Below are 6,812 nucleotides of genomic sequence, written 5' to 3'. Positions count from 1 at the left end.
AGTTCTTGTCTGTGTTGGGTCCCCCTGGGGACCTCCCCATTTTCCACTGCTGCCTCTGCCTATCGGGCACGTCCCCAAAGATAGCTCTGCCCTTGGTGGAAACTCACTGTTTTCTTTTCTTCCTGTCCCATCCCTTTGTCCCCGCTCTCCTGCTCCTCCCCCACAACCACCCTCTCCTCTGGGCTGCTGCTTCTTTACTGGGGCTCCCGCTGGCCCTGCACCTGGGGATGGGGACACCTTCTGGCTCCCTCACCAGCATAGGCCTCGCCGCATTTCTCCCAGAGGAAAGAAAACCGCTTGAAACATCAACAAAATGACCACCCGCCGGGTGAGCGGAAATCCTCTTCCATTTTGTGTTTGGGTGTGAGCATGTGTCATTTAAGGGGGGAAAAAAGAAAGGACCTGTTTGAAATAGTCCATCCAGTGCCCGTCTGTGAACACCCCCCCCGGGGGGGGCGCTATTTTATGGCAGAGGACGCAGGCCATGCCCCCACAGGGCAGTAGAGAGGCCAGGGGCCCAGGGCTCTGCCCCTCTCTGCACTCACCACCCACCACGCCTTCTGAAGCCTCAGTTTCCCTATCTGTAAAAGTGAGCATGCTTGTTCCTCGATCCCGTGAGAAAACCCGTCCTGAAATGGCCCTTGGGGGATTCCACAACTGTCTGCACACCCATCTTCAGGGCCTGTCTAGCTCTTTTCACAGGTGAAATGGAGGAAGGAACCAAGCCTGGGACAACGTGACAACTTGACTAAGTCCTCACCCAGGGAGTCACAGCAAACGCCAAGTCTGCTGTGCAGGGACACAGAACCCGCATGCTTGTTCCGTGTGGGTCGTGAACTCAGCCACCGACGTGCCATCCCTGGGGAGCCTCCACTGAACTCCCTCAGCCCAGCCCCCCAGCCCCTGGGGCTCAGCAGACACCAGACAGGGGCTGGGGGGTGGGGGGCAGAGCAGCGGCCACTGAGCCCCATCCCAGGCTCACACAGCTCTGATCACCCCCCGACCTGACCCTGCTCCAAACCCGGTTCCCTGTCCAGCACTGGAACCTCATCCCCATCTCCCTGGTCGCTTCCTCTGTGCTGGGCCCTGACACTTACTCGGCTACCAGCTTGGCTCAACGCCAGCTTTCTCTCGTTCCCTCCCTGCCCCTCCCCCACTTATTGCTGTGTGACCTTGGACAAGGGGTTGACCTCTCTGAATCTCTATTTCCTCCTCTATAAAACGGAGACCGTAGCAATAATCCCCTCATACGGCTGCTGGGAGGATTAAGTGGGATTCTGGGTAGAAAGGCCCTACCATGCACCCTGGCTTGTAACAGACTGCTCTTCCGTCACACACACACCCCTACCAGCCCCCATTACCCCTTCAGCTAGCGTCCTGGGTCCCGCTCCTGCATGCCCCACAGCCCTGCTCAGCCCCATGTGGACCCTGCAGTCCTCTCCTTCCCAGGTCCCCCCCCCCACAGCGTCCTTTGCCCCAGCGCGTTTGAAATATCTGTCAAATGACAAGGTCTTCTGAACCCAGCGACCTCATGCCCTTCCCAGAACCCACCCAAAGAAGCCCAGGCCGAGTGAGAAAGTGCAAGTTCCCTGGCCTGACACACCCGGCTTTGCCGATCGGATCCCAGCCAGTGGTCCTCATCACAGCCTCCACTGGTCCCCAGACACACCCAGCTCACTGTCTCTGCTCAGGGGTCCCTCCCCCACAACGCCCAGACCCGGCCTCCTTCTCCAGCTCCCACCCAAGCGCCACCTCCAGAGGCCCGTTCGACCCACTCCTTAGAGATGACCTCACTCCTCCAAACTCCCCTGGACTCAGGACGTTCACCAGCCCCTCCAGTCAGTACTCAGGGGCGAGGGGTCTCAGAGGGCAGACATCCACCTCTCGTGGTTATCATCCTAAGTCTGCACAGAGCAGCCATCAGGGGCAGACACTACCCGAAACGGCCGTGCATGTAAATGTCACCTGAAAAGGGCCACGAACCTGGGACCCTCAAACTGAAATTCCAACCCTAGAGGGAGTACGCTGCCCTTGATGCAAATCCCTAGGCCCCCAAGCTGGCTTCTTCCAGAGACAGAGGACCCACTGCCTCGTGCACAAGGCTCTTTTCCTGGACTCCGATCACCTCTGGGACTCCCACACCTCAGCCCTGCTGCCCTCTGGAGCCGCACAGAACCAAGTCATTTGGGATTCCTGGCAGCCTCTTCAGAGCCAAACACAGGGCAGGCTGCCAACAAGGCCACTGTGTGCAGGACAGACATGTGGAGTCAGAGGGCTTTCTCACATGCTGGGGTGTATCCATGCGCGTGTGTGCACGCACGCGTGCACACACACACACGCGATGCACACACGTACACACGCGTGCACACTCAGACACATGCACACCTAGGCCAGAGGCAGCAAGGGGGCTGAGTCACGCAGCCAGGCCACAGCTCAAGCGGGGCAGGAAGTGCTGCCCCACTTCCTGAGCCTCTTCCTTTGCTCTGGGAGGTTCTCCTTCTGTCTCTGTCTTTCTCACGCTGTCTCTCCCAGCTCTTGGTTTCTATTCCTGCAACAGGCTGCTGCTGTTCTGGCCCCGTGGCAACGGCTCCCGAAACCCTGACCTCCAGGTGAGGAGTTCTGGCTTCTAGACCTGCCAGCCGGGCCGGTCCGTTCACCACTCTGAACCTCAGTGTCCTCTTCTGTAAAGCGAAGAGGCTGGGTGTGGCAACAGGGCTCCTGAGGTCCCTTCTGATCTCAGCCCAGGGCTTCTGCCCTCCGGTCCCCTGAGGAGGGGGTGCTCAGCGCCAGGGGGCAAGGACCAGGGCAGGTCTGGGCATAGGCTGGAGCGCAGCTGCTCTGGGGCGTCCAGCCCTGAGCTCCATGTGCTGCACGCACTCGCTGGCTGCTGGCCAGGAAGTGCCTCGGGCCCCGGCCCGGCTGCCAGGCGGAGGGGCGGGGAGGGCCCACCCGCACCTCCGCACCTCCTCCCCCCTCCTCCCTCCTCCCCCTCCCCTCCCTCCTCCGGACCCACCTTGCACCTGTGGTCACTGCCTCCAGTCTCGGCTGCACTGCTGGCCCACAGCTGCCAGGCACCGCCCGCCCGCCTGCCCGCCAACCAGCAGCTCCTCCTGACCCGCCACCGGACCTTCTGGGCTGGACCAGCCCCCAGTGGCAGCGGTGGAAGCCGCACCCACAGCCGCTGCCCCCTGGGTGCCCTCCAGGATCTGCGAGCTAGCCGCCTGGGGCCCCACAGGCTGCGACCTCCAACTGCCCTGAGGAGGGGGAGCCTGGGTGGCGAGGGCGGGGCTGCTGGTGGCTTAGCCTGCCTGACTGGTCGGGCTTCCTGGGCCCCTCTGAGTCTGGGGCCCTAGGCTTCTTGCCCAGATTCCAGGATGTTTCCAGGTGTTTGTCTCAAGTTGGACTTGAATCTGGGGTCTCCCCCTGCCCGACTGGAGAGAGGTGGAGTCTAGCTGTGCCTCCCTGAAACCCCGCAACGTCCACGTCCCCTCCAGCTGGTGCCTCTGGGGATTCTGTCCTACTTTACACTTTCCCGTCTCTTCTGTGTGTTCTACTGTGGGCACGAGTGCTTGTACAATAAAAAGCATCCAATTAATAAAGCCTTAAATAAATATTCCAAGGCCTCTCAAGGCAGTCAGGCTGACGGACAGCCCGGAGCCTGGTTAGGGCTCTCTCTGCTTCAGAATCACAGAACCATCGCGGCTGAGGGCGGAAAGCTCTTCGTGGGCACTTGAGTGTGCTACCCTCACAGCCCCCAGTGGACCGGCAGAGGAGGCGGCTCATCCTTCTGCCGCATGACCATGGATGTAGGATTCGGGCAGGCCTTCAGTGATTGGCCCCAGGCTGGAGCACAGGGAGGGTAGGGCTCTCTGCTTCCTCTTTCCCAGGGCTCCGTGGCTCCTAATCCAGTATTGCTGGGGAAACCCCAACTCATTCCTTTCAAGAGTATTAACTGAGCAACTAGGGGGTGATGAATAAACCTGGCAGAGGGCAGGTCCCTGGGCATCTGACCCCTGCTGTTATGCACTTGGGAGAGCCTTGTGCTTGGTTTAGAGCTCTGCTGACACTGTCTTGAGACCCTTCAGAGTGTTTGAACAAGGGGTCCTGTGTTTTTGCTCTGCACAGGGCCCTGCAAGTTGCACAGCAGGTATGGCTGGGCAAAACTAGGCCAGCCCTAGAGCTCTCAGCCCTGCAGGGAGAAGTCAGCCAGGGCACTGATGATGGCAGTGCTATGTGGGAGACACGGGAACAGAGGCAGCATAGTGTGTGGTACAGGGCAGGGGCCTGGCCAGAATTTGGCCCACCTAGCCACCAGCTGGGAGAGTGGCCTTGGCTTTGCACTGAAACCTGTAGCCCCAAACAGCTGCTGTGAACCTCTCCACCCTGGCAGGCCACTGTTAGGTCTTGACAATACCAGGAAATGCAGTCTTTGGGGCCCTAGGCCCTCCCCATGTCCTCACCCACACCCAACCCTTCCCCAGGCACCCATGGGCCTCTGGTTCCCTCTGCCTGCCCAGACCCAGGCGACTTCAGAAGCAGAGTGGACGCCCCACACTGAAAAGCCAGTGGTAGACACAACTTCCTGGGCTCTTCCTCCAAGGGCACTTGGGTGGTATCAAGACTATTTTTGTATCCTCCCAGCCTACATGCCTGATGGCTGAGGATGAAGGCGAATGCACTTGACGCAAGCAATTCCAAGTTCACTGGCCCAAGATCACGTCGGCAGTGGCGGCAGGGCAGGGGGGTGGGCGTAGGAGCGAGGGGGTTGCTATCCTCATTCTCATCTTTGTTTCAGAGGGGCGCTGGGACCCTCAACCTGATGGTTTAGGAGTGAGAGGGGCCTGGAGGAGGGTGATGACTGCTGTTAAGGAGGCTGGCAGGGCGGGGAAGGAGATGCTGTGGGCACTAAAGGAAGACAGACAACACAGGGGGCTCGAGGATGTTGGCAGATCGGGGTCGTGACTCTGAAGAAGACAGAGGGGAGGGAGCGGGGAGGGGTCAAAGGCCGAGTGGTTCAAGAAGAGGCAGGAGGGCCTGGAGAGCACAGTTGGGGTGGGTGGCCCTGTGGTCTCCACCCGGGCCCTCGGGCTCTCAGAAAGACCGAGATGGGGAGAGTGGGTGGCATAGGTGGAGTTCCAGGGGGACAGGCCCTGTTTTCTCTGTGACACAGGACAGAAGGTGATGGCTGCAGTGGCAGGTGGGGGCGGGTGGGTGTCGCTGTGGGGTGGTAGCCTTCAGACCCCCTGCTGTGAGTCGTTATCCCCTGGGTGGAAGGGAAGGAGCAGTGGACTTGCAGGGCACAGGGACACTGCCAGAGGGGTGTGCTGTCCTCTCTGAGTCCCCTCCAAGCCTTGCACCCTTCCTCCCGCATCTCTGTGTTTTCTGGCTCACCTGCTGCCCTCAATGGGAGGCCAGCAACTCAGGCCTGGTCCCCCAGCCCCGCCCAGGGAACAGTGGAAACTGTCCCTGCTCCAGTACAGGAATTCCCCTGCTGTCCCTCCTTCCTTATTACCAGTGGCTACAGCACAGAGTTTCCAACAGGTGGAAGCCAAGAAAACAAACAGACCTTTCAGTACTGCCCTTGGCCTCTGCCCGCCCCCCAGAGCCTCACCAGCAGAAGCCAAATCAAACATCCGCCGAAGGTGGAGGGTTAGAGGCTGGGAGCTTGGCCAGAGCAGCAGACTCCAGGGGAGGCGGCCCGGCGTCCACGTCTTGCAACTTTCTCCTCCTTGGACTCTCTGGGCCTGGGTGGGAAAGAGCATTTCTGTAAGAGCACAGGGGCCCATTCAGGCAACATGCTCACAGCTGGCCTTGAAAAATAAGGCTGGCATTAGGAAAATAAGGGCTACTGAGGATGTAGATGAAAGCTACGGGGGCTTCCTCTATAGGATTCACAAACCTGGACTCCCTGGGAGCAGGACAAGTAAGATTGGACTTACTTGTGAGCTGTGACTTTGTACTCTCTCTCCTGCAGCAAGAACAGACTTTATCAATCTGATGTGTCGTGGTTACAGACCGGAAGAGAGCTAACAGCCGTAGAGACAGTCCCATGATCGGAGAGGACGTGACTACGGTCCAGGGGACTTGACCAAAGACGTAGGGATGGGACTCCTCCTGCCTCCACTGCGGGACTGAGTTCCATGCCCAGCCCCGGAAAGCGGCCTCCGAGACCAAGAGTCTGTGGTGCCTCCTTGTGTGGGATGCTATTCTTCTATCAGGAATTTCTGAATCCCAAGTTTACAGAGTGGGAAGGAAAATGCACCATATAAGGAGGTGTGTCCCCTGAAGGACAGTAGGGGCTGTATCATTACTTCTGCTAAAAATTCTTTAAGACTCTACAATGACTAATAGATTGCCCCCCCCCAAAAAAATATAGCAAAATAGAGATAGAATTAGCTCTTCTGGGAATGATGAAATGAATGTTTTATTATCTCCTATTTTACTATTTATAGAATCTCTGGGAAAGGGACATACAGATCTTTTGTCCTACTAATTTCGCTTTCTCGTGCATGGTTACACATACACAAAACCCAGCCCCAGTGCCTGGCTATTAATGTAATAAAGTAGGAAATAAGAAACTGTAAGCCATCGGCTTGCAGGTCTAGAGTCTGGAGGAGGCACCTAGGTCCTCAGAGCAGTGAGAACAAAGAGGAGCTGCTGCCAGTTATGCTGCAGAACGGCTCCGGATTGTTTCAGTCCTTCACCATCCCATGTTTGTCAGGACATCGCCATTTGGGGAAGATGTTTTCTTTTGGTGCCAGAAAAATAAAAAAGTTTGATTTTTCTAAGCTGGTGCTCTCAACCAAGAATAG

At 58.1% G+C, this 6,812-nt stretch overlaps 1 long non-coding RNA gene across 1 annotated transcript; it reads left to right on the top strand.

Moving 5' to 3' along the window:
- LOC110260755 lies at window positions 345-3,595 on the top strand. The gene is made up of 2 exons (XR_002344134.1): window positions 345-2,609; window positions 3,040-3,595. It is a non-coding gene; the product is annotated as an uncharacterized LOC110260755 (long non-coding RNA).

Source organism: Sus scrofa, chromosome 5, assembly GCF_000003025.6.
Source record: "Sus scrofa isolate TJ Tabasco breed Duroc chromosome 5, Sscrofa11.1, whole genome shotgun sequence".
NCBI classification, from domain to species: domain Eukaryota; kingdom Metazoa; phylum Chordata; class Mammalia; order Artiodactyla; family Suidae; genus Sus; species Sus scrofa.
This window is presented reverse-complemented; position numbering and strand designations above follow the sequence as displayed.